At 40.1% G+C, this 12,598-nt stretch overlaps 1 protein-coding gene across 1 annotated transcript in view; it reads right to left on the bottom strand.

Moving 5' to 3' along the window:
- The window catches only part of BLM (BLM RecQ like helicase), an 88,885-nt gene extending 77,078 nt beyond the window's left edge, over positions 1 to 11,807 (bottom strand). The window contains exon 1 of the mRNA XM_040257476.1: positions 11,694 to 11,807. The gene's annotated coding sequence lies outside the window, so the exon portion shown is untranslated. The remainder of the gene's footprint in view (positions 1 to 11,693) is intronic.
- Between the last annotated feature and the right edge of the window lie 791 nt (positions 11,808 to 12,598).

Genomic DNA, 12,598 nt, shown 5'->3' with positions numbered 1-12,598 from the left:
GACGACAGAGAATGAGATGGTTGGATGGCATCACTGACTCAATGGACATGAGTTTGAGTAAACTCTAGGAGTTGGTGATGGACAGGGAGGCCTGGCGTGCTGCAGTCCATGGGGTTGCAAAGAGTCAGACATGACAGAGCAACTGAATTGAACTGAACCCATTTCATATAAATATTCAAATATGTTAAAAAATTTCTATCAGTGAGTTTTCCCCCATTTGTCATTTTGTATTTGCGATTTCCCCCTATTTTCTTTAATTTTTTAATCTTGATTTATTTATTTTGGCTGCACTGGGTCTTTGTTGCAGCAGGTGGGCTTTCTCTAGTTGAGGTGAACACAGGCTATCTTCCTTGCGGTGCGTGGGCTTCTCATTGCAGCGGCTTCTCTTGTGGAGCATGGGCTCCAGGCATGTAGTAGTAGTTCCAGGGCTTGGGCCCAGTAGTTGTGGCGCACTGATTAGTTGCTCTATGGCATGTAGGATCTTCCCAGACTAACCTGTGTCTCCTGCATTGGCAGGCAGATTCTTAACCACTGGACCATGAGGGAAGCCCAATCCCCCCGCCTATTTTCTTAAGTTAGGCGGTAGTTTACTAGTTTGCTAAATTTTTCAAAATACAAGATTTTGATTGATTAATCATGTTTTGCAGTTCTCTATCTCATTAATTTCTGCCTCTGTCTTTATTATATTTTTGCCTCTTGTGCTTTCATTTGGTTTACTTTGTCCTTTTTCTAACTTTCCAAGCTTGCAATTTAGTTCATCTATTTTCTTTCCTTCATTTATTATGGCTTTAAAGCTATAAATTCCCCCTTCATCACTTCATTATATGTGTCTTACAGAATCTGATTTGTTGTTTTCATTAATTCTTAAGAATCCTTTATTTCCATTTGTGTTTCCCTTGTATCCAACAGTACATTAATAGAAAGTTTTTAATCTTCCAGATGAATAAGAACAGTTCAAAATATTTGTACTTTTGGGGAAATACTAACGTTTTCTTTGTGACCAAACATCGCAAAAATTAAAAAAGGAAGAAATTTCACTGAAAACAGAGTTGCAAAGTCTTGAAAGGGTTGCTCTCCTTACATGTTACCTTCCTTCACAGCTTGCTTTACGTTCCTGGGCAGGAAGCTTACTTTATCACCCGATTTTCTCCTTGTTAAGCAACAGGACAGTCAATGAGATCTGCAACTCAGCCACTCTGAGCTCTTGCTTTCCTCCAATGGTCTTGGGTTCAGGGCATCCCTTTCCAACTTCTTTTTCCATATAAAGTAAGGTTGTTCTCCTATGTTTTCTAGGCTTACCTACAGTTTGCTACAGTTTGCATGTCCTAAATTGCAATTTCTCTGCCATTCCTGAATAAGTTCATTTTGCCAGTAAAATAACTATTTTATTTTTATGGTTGATAACATGAACTATTTTTATGAATGTAAAATGCACACTTGAGTAGATACATTATTACTGGACTAATCCTACAATTTTCCCATAAAAATTACTTTAATTTTCCAAAGTAAAACAAAGAGAAAGAGAGAGGAGGAAAGAGATCCAGGAAATCCTTATGTTTGGAAATAAAGGAATATACTTATTAAAAAAGCATGCATCAAATAAGATAACAGAGTAGGCATTAGTATATATGTTTGAACTGAACAATAATGAAAGTTTACATATAAAAAACTCGTGCTATGCAACTAGCGATGCAATTACAGGGAAATGCACAGCCTTAACTATTCTATCTCGTACGTTTCCATTTTCACAAGTGAAAAACAAACTAAGTCCAATGGACATAGAAGAAAATTATGAAGAGCCAAAATAGTGAACAGATAATAGAGCCAGTAAACAAGGTTTGTTCTGTGAAAAGACTTATCAAAAACAAGAGAAAAGGCATGCATAACTCACTATCAGGACTAAAAGAAGAAACTCAATCACATATAATATAGACATTAAAATATAATAATAGGTTGTTATGAACAACTTTGAACCAGAGAAATTTAAAATTTAGATGAACGGGACAAATTTCTTTACAAACATAGTTATTAAAACTCCCAAAAAGACAGAAAGCCTACAGCCTTACAGTTATTTTAAAGAAATATCTGTGGTTAAAAATCTACCTATAAAGATACTATCAACACCCAAGAGCTGGTGAATTCTTCTGAGCATTTATGACAATAAAATATTCTAATTTTTAAATACTTTATTTAAAATTCCAAATTTTATGAATGATTCAAAAGTACAGAAAGACTGAACCTCCCAACTCTATGAAACTAGCATAATTTTGGTACAGAATTCTACAAGGGCAGTTAACAAGAAAAATTACAAGTCAATTCTCACGCATGAATGTAGCTGCAAAAAATCCCAAACAATATGTTAGCAAACCAAATCCAGTCATGTATAAAATATACTATGACCAAGTCACACTGTTTCAGGAATGCATGGTTGGCAACATTAAAAAATCAAATTATTAAAGCAGAAGAATCTTATGATTCTTCTCAAGAGTTGCAGAATAAGCATACGGTAAAATCAAATAAATATCCATTCACAATGAGATCCATTCTTTATGAAAACTCCTATCAAAGAAGGAATAAAAGGGAACTTCCCCAACCCTACAGAGGGGATATACAATTAAAAAATAAACAAGCCTCCATCCAGTGGGATGAAATTTAGGAAGCTTTTCCTTTTAGATCAGGAACACTGCAGGGATGCCCACTCTCACTACTTCCATATGATGTGCACTGGAAGTTTAAGCCAAAGCAGGACAGCAAGAATAGTAAATAAACAGTACAGGAGGACTGGAAAGAAGCAAGAACATTACCATTCACAAATGACACAATTGTGTCTATAGAACAACTAGAAGATCTTCAGATTAACAGAGGGGGAAAGCCTCAAGAAGATGTAAAGGGGAAGGAAACAGATTCTTCCCTAGAGGTTCCAGAAAGGAACACAGGAAACACCAATACCCAACGAGACCCATTCAACTTTCGGACTACAGACTGTAAGATAATAAATCTGTGTTGTTTCAAGCCACTGAATTTGTGGTTATTCGTTACAGCAGAAAACAAATGCAGTGAGTTTAAGCAGACTGTTGGATGTGAGGTCAGCACACAAAAATTGATTCTATTTTTATATATCACCAATAAACAAAATTTCAGAAAGCTTACCATTTACTATGGCATAAAAATTTTTAAGTCCAACAAATAAATCTACCAAACTATGTCTATGATTCTGTTCAGAAAATTATAAATAATTATTAAGAGAAATTAAGGAGTAATCAAAGGACTCTTTGAGAACCCATAGAATTCTCCAGGCAAGAATACTGGAATGAGTTGCCATGCCCTTCACCAGGGACTCTTCCCGACCCAGGGGTCGAACCCAGGTCTCCTGCATTGCAGGCTGATTCTTTACCATTTGGGCTACCTGGGAAGCCCACAAGGAGTAAACAAATACTTGAATCACAGTCATGACTGGAAGACAACAACACTATCAAGATGCCCATTCTCCCCAAACTGATGTATAACTTCATGCAACTCTAATCAAAATTCTATTTTTTCCCCTTGAAGGAATTTAACAGATGAATGTATAGTTTATATGGTGATGCAAAATTCCAAAAATAGCCAAGACACTCTGGAAGACCTACAGGGTCAGAAGACTAGCGCCAGCAGACACATGAGGACTTGAAATTTAAACACTAGTTCACTCCACACACATAAATCATTTTCAAGTGAACTGCAGCTCTAAATGTAAAGGGCAAAACAATAAAGTTTCTGGGAAAGAATACAGAATAATTTTATAATCACCAAGAGATTTATCAAACAAGATATAAAAAGTACTAACAAAAAAGATAAAGATAAGAAAAACTGAAGTGTCATTTTAATTAAGAATATTCTGTGTGCCAACTAGTTTAAAATAACTTGCTTGGTGGCTCAGACAGTAAAGAATCTGCCTGCGATATGTGAGACCTGAGTTTGATCCCTGGGATGGGAAGATTTCCTGGAGAAGGGAATGCCAGCCCACTCCAGTATTCTGGCCTGGAGAATTCCATGGACAGAGGAGCCTGGCAGGCTACAGTCCATAGGATTGCAGAGTCAGACATGACTGAGCGACTTGCACTTTCAGGACCTGACACCTGAAAATAAAGAAAAATAACATCCTGATTGGGCTTCCCAGGTGGCGCAGTGGTCAAGAATCCACCTGCGATGCAGGAGACTCAGGTTAGATCCCTGGGTTGGGAAGATCCCCTGGAGGAGGAAATGGCAACTCACTCCAGTACTCTTTTCTGGGAAACCCCATGGACAGAGGAGCCTGGTGGGCTACAGTAGAGGGAGTTGCAAAGAGTTGGACACGACTGAAGACAAGCACAAGCAAGCAAGGTCCTGATTAGCACACAAGTTAGGATAATTGTTCTCTTTGGGGATAAGGATGAGACTGGGGCAGAGAGGAGGCTTTTGAAGGTGCTAGCAATGTTCTAACCTGGGACATGGGTACAGAGGTGTTTCCTTTGATACATATCATTAACATGCTGTCGGTGGAGTCCCCAGAGGCCGCTCCCTCATGTTCGGTGATGAAGGACCCCCAGGCATACAGTCCCAATACACAGCTAAGTTTTGTTACAACAGGCGGTAAAGACACACCATCAGATCAGCAAAGGGAAAAAGACACACCAGTCTGTAGGAATCCATACTGGCTTTACATACGCTCTCCCTCCTAGACAGCATGCTCTCTCTCAAGGAAAGCGTAGCTACATGTGCGCAATGCTTCTGCCCTAGGGAACTCACCAGAGATGCAATGGTTAGGGTCTTTATCTAGGGCTGGTCACATAGGAACCCTTTAACCCCAAAATGTCAGCTTCTGAGAAGGAAAGCAAGTGTTAGTGCCCCACATAGGCAAAAGGACTTTATTAGCTTAAGAAAGGTTCCAAAAGCTGAGTTCCTAGACACCAGTCAAGGGCCAATCTTGTGTGCAGGTCTTTCCAAGGATAATTCTCAGGCCTACTATGTTAACTCATTCCTACAAAGCTTACGGGCTTCCCTGGTGGCTCAGCAGTAAAGAACACGGCTGCTAATGGCAGGAGATGCAAGTTCGATCCCTGGGTTGTTAAGATCCCCTAGAGAAGGAAATGGCAACCTACTCCAGTATTTTTGCCTGGGAAATCCCATAGATAGTGCCTGGTGGACTACAGTCCATGGGGTCACAAAAAAGAGCCGGACATGCCTTAGCGACTAAACAACAACACAGTTTATATGGATGTTTTCTGCACTTTTTCCCATGAAATATATATTATTTCACAGTAGGGTGGAGGAGAGGAACTTAAGAGTTTGACAGTGTACACATTGCTATATTTAAAATGCATAACCATCAAGGACAAACTGTATAACACAAGGAACTCTGCTCAACGTTATGTAACAACCTAAATGGGGAAAGAATTTGAGAAAGAATAGATACATGTCTATGTATAACTGAATCACTTCACTGAACAACTAAAATTATCACAACACTGTTAATCAACTATACTCCAATATAAAATAAAAATTCAAAAAATTTTTCATAATAAAAATGTTAAAAAATAATTGACTAAAATTATATTAAATCCACTTTTAAGAGCCACAGATGAGAAGATATCAGCAATATGTATAACAAATAAAAACAACTATGTGGAATGTAAAAATAACTCCTACAAAACAAGAAAAAGACAACTCCACAGAAAAGACAGAATACTTCAAGAGTCACTTTAAAAATGAGAAAACAGTCCATAAATACAAGGTGCTCAGCTTCATTAATAATCCAGGGAACCAAAACCTTAAGAAAATACATACACCTACCTGACAGGCAAAAACAAAATCACAGTATCAAACATTAGAAAGGATGTGGGGCAATGAAAAGTCTAATACACTGGTAGGAGTGCAACCACTTTTGAAGACCATTTGGCTTCAGATCGAAAAGTAAACCCTATACATACCCTTAGACCCAGTGCTTCTACTTTTAGTTATACACAAACTAAAGAACGTGTGCAGCAGGGAGTATATACAAGAACATTCAGAGCAACACTAACAGCCAAAATCGGAAACCAGCCCAAATGCCATCAAAAGCACGGTGGATAAACTGAGGCACAATCAGACAACAGAATATTCTATGGCAACGAAATAAGCTTTTCTTATAAATCATTAAATTATTTAAAAAATTAGAAAACCTCCATCTGCGCCTTCCCTGGTGGGCCAATGGTAAAGACTCGATGTTTTCAATGCAGAGGGTACAAGTGCGATCCCTTAAGCCAATAAGGTCCTTTTGCCTACGTGGGGCACTAACACTTGCTTTCATTCTGAGATGCTGACATTTTGGGGTTCGGTTCAGTTCAGTCGCTCAGTCATGTCCGACTCTTTGAGACCCCATGAATCACAGCACACCAGGCCTCCCTGTCCATCACCATCTCCCAGAGTTCACTCAGACTCATGTCCATCGAGTCAGTGACGCCATCCAGCCATCTCATCCTCTGTCGTCCCCTTTTCCTCCTGCCCCCAATCCCTCCCAGCATCAGAGTCTTTTCCAATGAGTCAACTCTTCTCATGAGGTGGCCAAAGTACTGGAGTTTCAGCCTCAGCATCATTCCTTCCAAAGAAAGGTTCCTATTAGTTATCCCTGGGGGAACTAATATCCCCCATGCCACACGGCATGGCCAAAAAATTAAAGAAGAAAAGGAGAACCCGTATCTACAATATGGAAGAATCTCACAAACATAACATTGAATCAAAGAAGAAAGACAAAGTAGAAACATAAACCATCAAGCCATTTACTGAGTTCAAAACCAGGCAAAACTGAATTAACTACATTACTTATAGGTGCATACATGGGTAAGTTAATAAAATTATTATTATAAAAAACAGGGAAATAGTTATCTCCAGTGTAGGGAGGACGTTATGAGGGAAGCACACTTGTGGGGGTACTGATAATGTTACATTTCTTCATCTGGGTGACAGTTACATGTAATTACAGTTTTATAATTATTCTTTACATTTACATAATTTTAATATAAAGTTAAACTCTATATTCTTTATATGTATATATACACACACAATGTACTTAAAAAATGGATCTACTTTCACACACAAATTGTTTTTTGAAAAAACAGCAACAAATAACAAATAAAGTATTAATATTAAAAACACACAAAGCTCCAAAGAACAAATGATCAGGGAGTATAAATACACAGTTAACCAAAATATACACATACAAAATAATCTTATGGAAAAATGTTCAACTTTTCTAATAATACCATGAGGCAACATTTCACACCTATTAAAACAAGAAGAAGAATGGAATACGGTGATAATTTACAAGATAAATGACAACCACAAAGACTGAGAAGCTACGTGGAATAAATAATGAATACACTAAGGTTATCTAGAAATTTTAAAATTTAAATTTCATGAGAAAATAAAAACAGCTGAAGTGAGTGAAAGACAGATTATGACTGTAAAATTTCTTCTTGATATTGAGAACATGGTTCATTAAGATATAGGACTTTTTAGATAAACTCAATAGTCCCTTGCTATTCTTTAAGAACAAAGTCCCTATGTCATAATGCCAAGGACTTCCACTAGCTGATTTCAACTTGTATTTTCACTCTGTGCCAGGGATTGTAGGAGGCACTAGAGGACAGAGATAGGCAAGACATAATTATTACCCTCAATGAGCTTCTAGACAAGTAGGAAATAGACATGCCAATAAATAATTATAATGGAATGGGGTAAGCCCTACAATAAAGTCTTTTCTTAAAAGTCTTATGACTTCCCAGATGAAGGTAAAATTCAGGAAAATCATAGAGCAGCTTTCCAAAGAATACTGAATTGGATCTTGAAGGACAACTGAAACCTCTCAGACAGGGTGGAAGCTGTGAAGAGTAGTCAATGCCCTATCTGTGCAAAGACTGGCGTGGACTAACAAGGGTTAGAGGAGACTGTTCAAAGGCCTCACGTATCAAGCTACAGGCAATGGAGACCCACAATGGGTTTTGGCATTCTGCTCCTCAAAATACTCTGCAGTTATCCATGGACCTCTTTTTCTATCCTTTCTTCCCTTAAATGGAATAAATACAAAATACAACCCAAGTAACATTCAGCTGTAATGCAATCCCATGAAATTTTTCACAGAATTAGAACAAATAATTCTAAAATTCATACAGAATCAAAAAGACCCCAAACTGCCAAAGCAGTTGTGAGAAAAAAGAACAAAGCTGGAGGTATTGCTCTCCCAGACTTCTGACTACACTACAAAGCCACAGAAACAAAAACAGCACAGTACTGGCATAAGAACAGACACACAGATCAATGCACCAGGAGACAGGGCCCAGAAATAAACCCACACACCTGTGATCAATTAATTTATAATAAAAAGGCAACAATATACAATGGAGAAGAGTCTCCTCAATAAGTGGTGCTGAGTAAACAAAAAACCCAGTCAAAAAATGGGCAGAAGACTTAAACAGATATTTTTCAAAGACATACAGATGGCTAACAAGTACATGAAAAGATGCTCAATACTGCTAATTATGAGAGAAAATGCAAGTCAAAACAATGAGATAACGCCTCACAATATCAGTGATGTCTGACTCAAGGTATCAGTCAGAATGGCTGTCATCAAAAAGCCTACAGACGATAAATATAGGAGAGAAAGTGGAGAAAAGAGAACCCTTGTATACTACTGATGGGAATGGTGCAGCCATCAAGCAAAGCAATATGGAGGTTTCTCAAAAACTGAACTACCATATGATCCAGCAATTCCACTTCTGGGCATATATCTAGAGAAAATGAAAATACTAATTCAAAAAGATACACGCATCCCAATGTTCATAGCAGCACTATTTACAACAGCCAGAACATCAAAGTAATGCATCAGCAGATGAATGAATAAAGATGTGGTGTATACACACACACACAGAAATAAATAATACTCAGCCATAAAAAAAAAAATGAAATTCCACCATGTGCAGCAATATGGGTGGACTTCTACCATTATCCAGCAATAACATTTAATGGAGTATAATCCGCAAAAATACTGAATTGCTATGCTGTATACCTGAAACAAACAGAATACTGTAAATCAACTGTACTTCAAAGAAAAATACTACATATTAAAATGTATAGTTAACTAGTGCTACTACTAAGTCGCTTCAGTCGTGTTTGACCCTGCGATCCCATAGACGGCAGCCCACCAGGCTCCTCCGTCCCTGGGATTCTCCAGGCAAGAATACTGGAGTGGGTTGCCATTGCCTTCTCCAAAATACCTACTATCTATATCAAAGGTCTCTCTCCTAACCTTAGAAGTAAATTAGGGCATTACTAACATATGCAAGAAAAATAATAAATTATTACTTGGAGAGAAAGACAAACAGGACTATTCCCTGCTGGTCCAGTGGTTAAGACTCTGCACTTTGTCCTTGCAGGAATGTGAAAGTGAATGTGAAGTCACTCAGTCGTGTCCGACTCTTTGCGACCCCATGGACTGTAGCCTACCAGGCTCCTCCATCCATGGGATTTTCCAGGCAAGAGTACTGGAGTGGGTTGCCATTTCCTTCTCCAACTAGTACTACTTTATTTAACTATATTTAATATAGTGTTTATATTTAATTTTACATATTTCCTTAAAAACTTTTTAATTTTAAATATTTCAAACATACAGAAAAGTACAGAAAATAGAACAATTCCCATGTACCCACCAACCAAATTTAAGAATTTAAGTTCTGTCCTGTTGTTGTTTAGAAGCCATGGACTGTAGCCTGCCAAGCTCCTCTGTCCATGAGATTTCCCAGGCAATACTGGAGTGGGTATCTCCAGGGGAATATTCCAGAACCAGGGATCAAACCTGCATTTCCTGTACTGGCAGGCGAATTCTTTACCACAGAGCCACCGGGAAAGTCCAAACTCTATCCTATTTCTCTTTTAAAGGCATAAAACGATTCAGATATATTTAAAATCCTATTCACTTCCCCTATCTTCCTCTCCAGAGATTGTGACTATCCTAAAGTGGATGTGTATAATTTCCCTGCACATTGTTCTTTCACTGCACATCTAATACTACAGTCTTTTTCCAATTTTTAAATCCAGGGTTTCCTCATCAGTGAAATGAAGGCAACAGCTCCCAGTTGCTGGGAGGATGAGAAATATTATGCATAAGGTGGTTATCATGGGGACTGACGCTGAAAATGATTCAAGATTCAGAAATTTCCTCTCCTCCTCCTAGACTATAAGTTACTTTTTGACAGGTAGCAGCCTGGCTAACTAAATGTTGTTTCAATTTAATTCTATTTATTATTTCACACAGAATACTCTGCCTCTTCCTTCTCCAATTTCGGCTTTCTCACCCAGCCTCTCTCACTATGTCCCTTAACTTTTTTAAAAAAAACCTGAAGTCTAATTGCTTTACAATGTTGAGTTACTTTCTGCTGTACGATAAAGTGAATCAGTTACATAAATTGTTCCTTACTCTTGACAGGGGCACAGGAGTGCTATTTATCCACGCTGGTGGCACCAGGAGCTGTCAGGCTGTTGTTTTGCTCCATAACTTGTGGCTGACTCTTTTGCAAACCCATGGACTCTAGCCCGCCAAGCTAAGTCCCTCCATCCATGGGATTTCCCAAGCAAGAATACTGGAGTGGGTTGCCATTTCCTTCTCCAGGGCAACCCAACCTCGGGATCAAATCCATGTCTCCTGCATTGGCAGGAAGATTCTTTACCACCAGGGAAGCCCAAGCTGTCAGGTACCTGCTCCATTCCAGGCCTCTAGACGTCCAAAGTCGCAAGTAACCTAAGGGCAAGTAAGAGGTACAAGAGGAATCCTCCGGTTGTACAAGGTGTTTTGGGGGTCTGGCAGTTCAATTTAATTCAAATCCTATCTCTAGCATTTAATCACCAAACGCCCTTTCACAAAGACACTTGTTTGTGCTCTAGTCTCAATGGCTAAAGTGAGAACGATCCTATCTAGTTCTCTGGGTGGTGATAAAAGAACCCTTACTAAGTAGTAAGTACTCTATGAAGCATTTACTGGCATAAACAGCATTAAGTCGGTTCAATACGAACAAAAACTCCAAGATATAAAATAGGTCATCTCCTTCATATAAGAAGGAAACTGAGGTACTTTAAGAGTTGGAGAGTCACAGACCTAGTATGTGCAGAGGCCGGCATCTGAACTCGGGAAACCTGATAGAGTCTGTGCCCTTAGCCATTTCCCTTTGCTGGGGGTAAGCTACAGTTAAGATAAAGGGGTGCCGGGCACGTGGTACAGACACTCAAAACACCACTGCCTGGCTCATGCTTGTGGAAGACCATTTAGAGAAGTACAGTGATTTGGTTTTCCCTCGGTAGAGAAACGGGGTAGTGCCAGGAACCTAGACAGTGACTGTTCTGTGCCAGGCATCAGGGCAGGCACTGGAGCACACGAACAAGAACACAGTGGGTGCTAGGCCGGCTCTGCCCCCGACGCCCTGGGACAGCTTGGTAAAGTCAGCCCCCGCCCCCGGGCCTCTGTATCCGAATCTGAGAATCTCCTCTCAAGCCGCTCGCGGGACTGGAGGACTCCGGACTCTGGCCTAGCCGAACCGAGGGAGACAACGGGAGGAACCGGAGAGGCCTCCTTCTCCATCCTTGGGCCGGATAGCCAGGAACGGAGCTGGGCCAGGCGGACAACCCGTAAGTCGGCGTGTGCGGGAACTCACCTCTCCTACAGTCTGGAAGCGGGCGGAACCAGGATCTAAACTACCCGCGTCGCTGCCACAGCCCCAGGACCGCGCGCCAGCTCATTTCGCGCCGGAAGCCGACAGATTCCGATTGGCTGCGTCCCGAAGAAGCCGACCAATACTGTCCCTCGGTGGCACCTGTCCCCCGCCCCGTGGGCTGCTGGGGCGGGATGCGCGTACAGGGCCGAGGGGCACGTATTCGCAAAGCCCAATCAAAGCCCGGAATTCGAGGTCAGATGACTACAGTTAATCCCCCCCGGGCTTCCGGCCTTGGCAGAGTCCTTTGTTTTTAGTGAGTTACAGAGTGTGTTGCAAAAGGCTGTAAATGAGAAAGGCTCCTGGAACCCGACTGTGGCTGAATTGAAAACCCCAGCGTTTAAGGGGAGCCTGAGATTTTTGAGTTCCCATAGGCCCCGCCAAGGCTCTGCGCCCTGGTCTTTTTGGTTCTGTCTCTGAGACTTTCACTCCTGTCCTCTCCACCTGCTTGGTAACTCTGGCCTCTACCCCACACAGTATGTTCTAAGTGAGCAACTGGAAATTGTCATTGATGGACAAAAGGGTGTCAAACTCAGATGCATGCAGGGACATGTGCAGTAGCTGAGTGAAAACCCGTGCTGAGGCTCCAAGTGATTTTTTTCCATCGGGACTGTGGGCCCTCTGATGCCAGATTTTCTTTACTTCCTAAAGAAATGAATTTATTTCTCCTTTTAAAAAAACTGAAAAATCTGTTTCAGTCCTATTTTGTGAGTAAAATCTGCTAGGTTTTTTTTTCCATTTTCTAAAATTAGAGTATAATTGCTTTACAATGTTGTGTTTTTGCTGTACAACAAAAGTGAATCAGCTGTATGTATACATAATATCCCCTCTCTCTTGAATCTCCCTCC

This window comes from Oryx dammah, unplaced genomic scaffold (genome assembly GCF_014754425.2).
Source record: "Oryx dammah isolate SB20612 unplaced genomic scaffold, SCBI_Odam_1.1 HiC_scaffold_16, whole genome shotgun sequence".
Classification (NCBI taxonomy): domain Eukaryota; kingdom Metazoa; phylum Chordata; class Mammalia; order Artiodactyla; family Bovidae; genus Oryx; species Oryx dammah.
The sequence above is the reverse complement of the archived record's forward strand: the minus strand, read 5'-3'. Positions and strand labels throughout refer to the sequence as shown.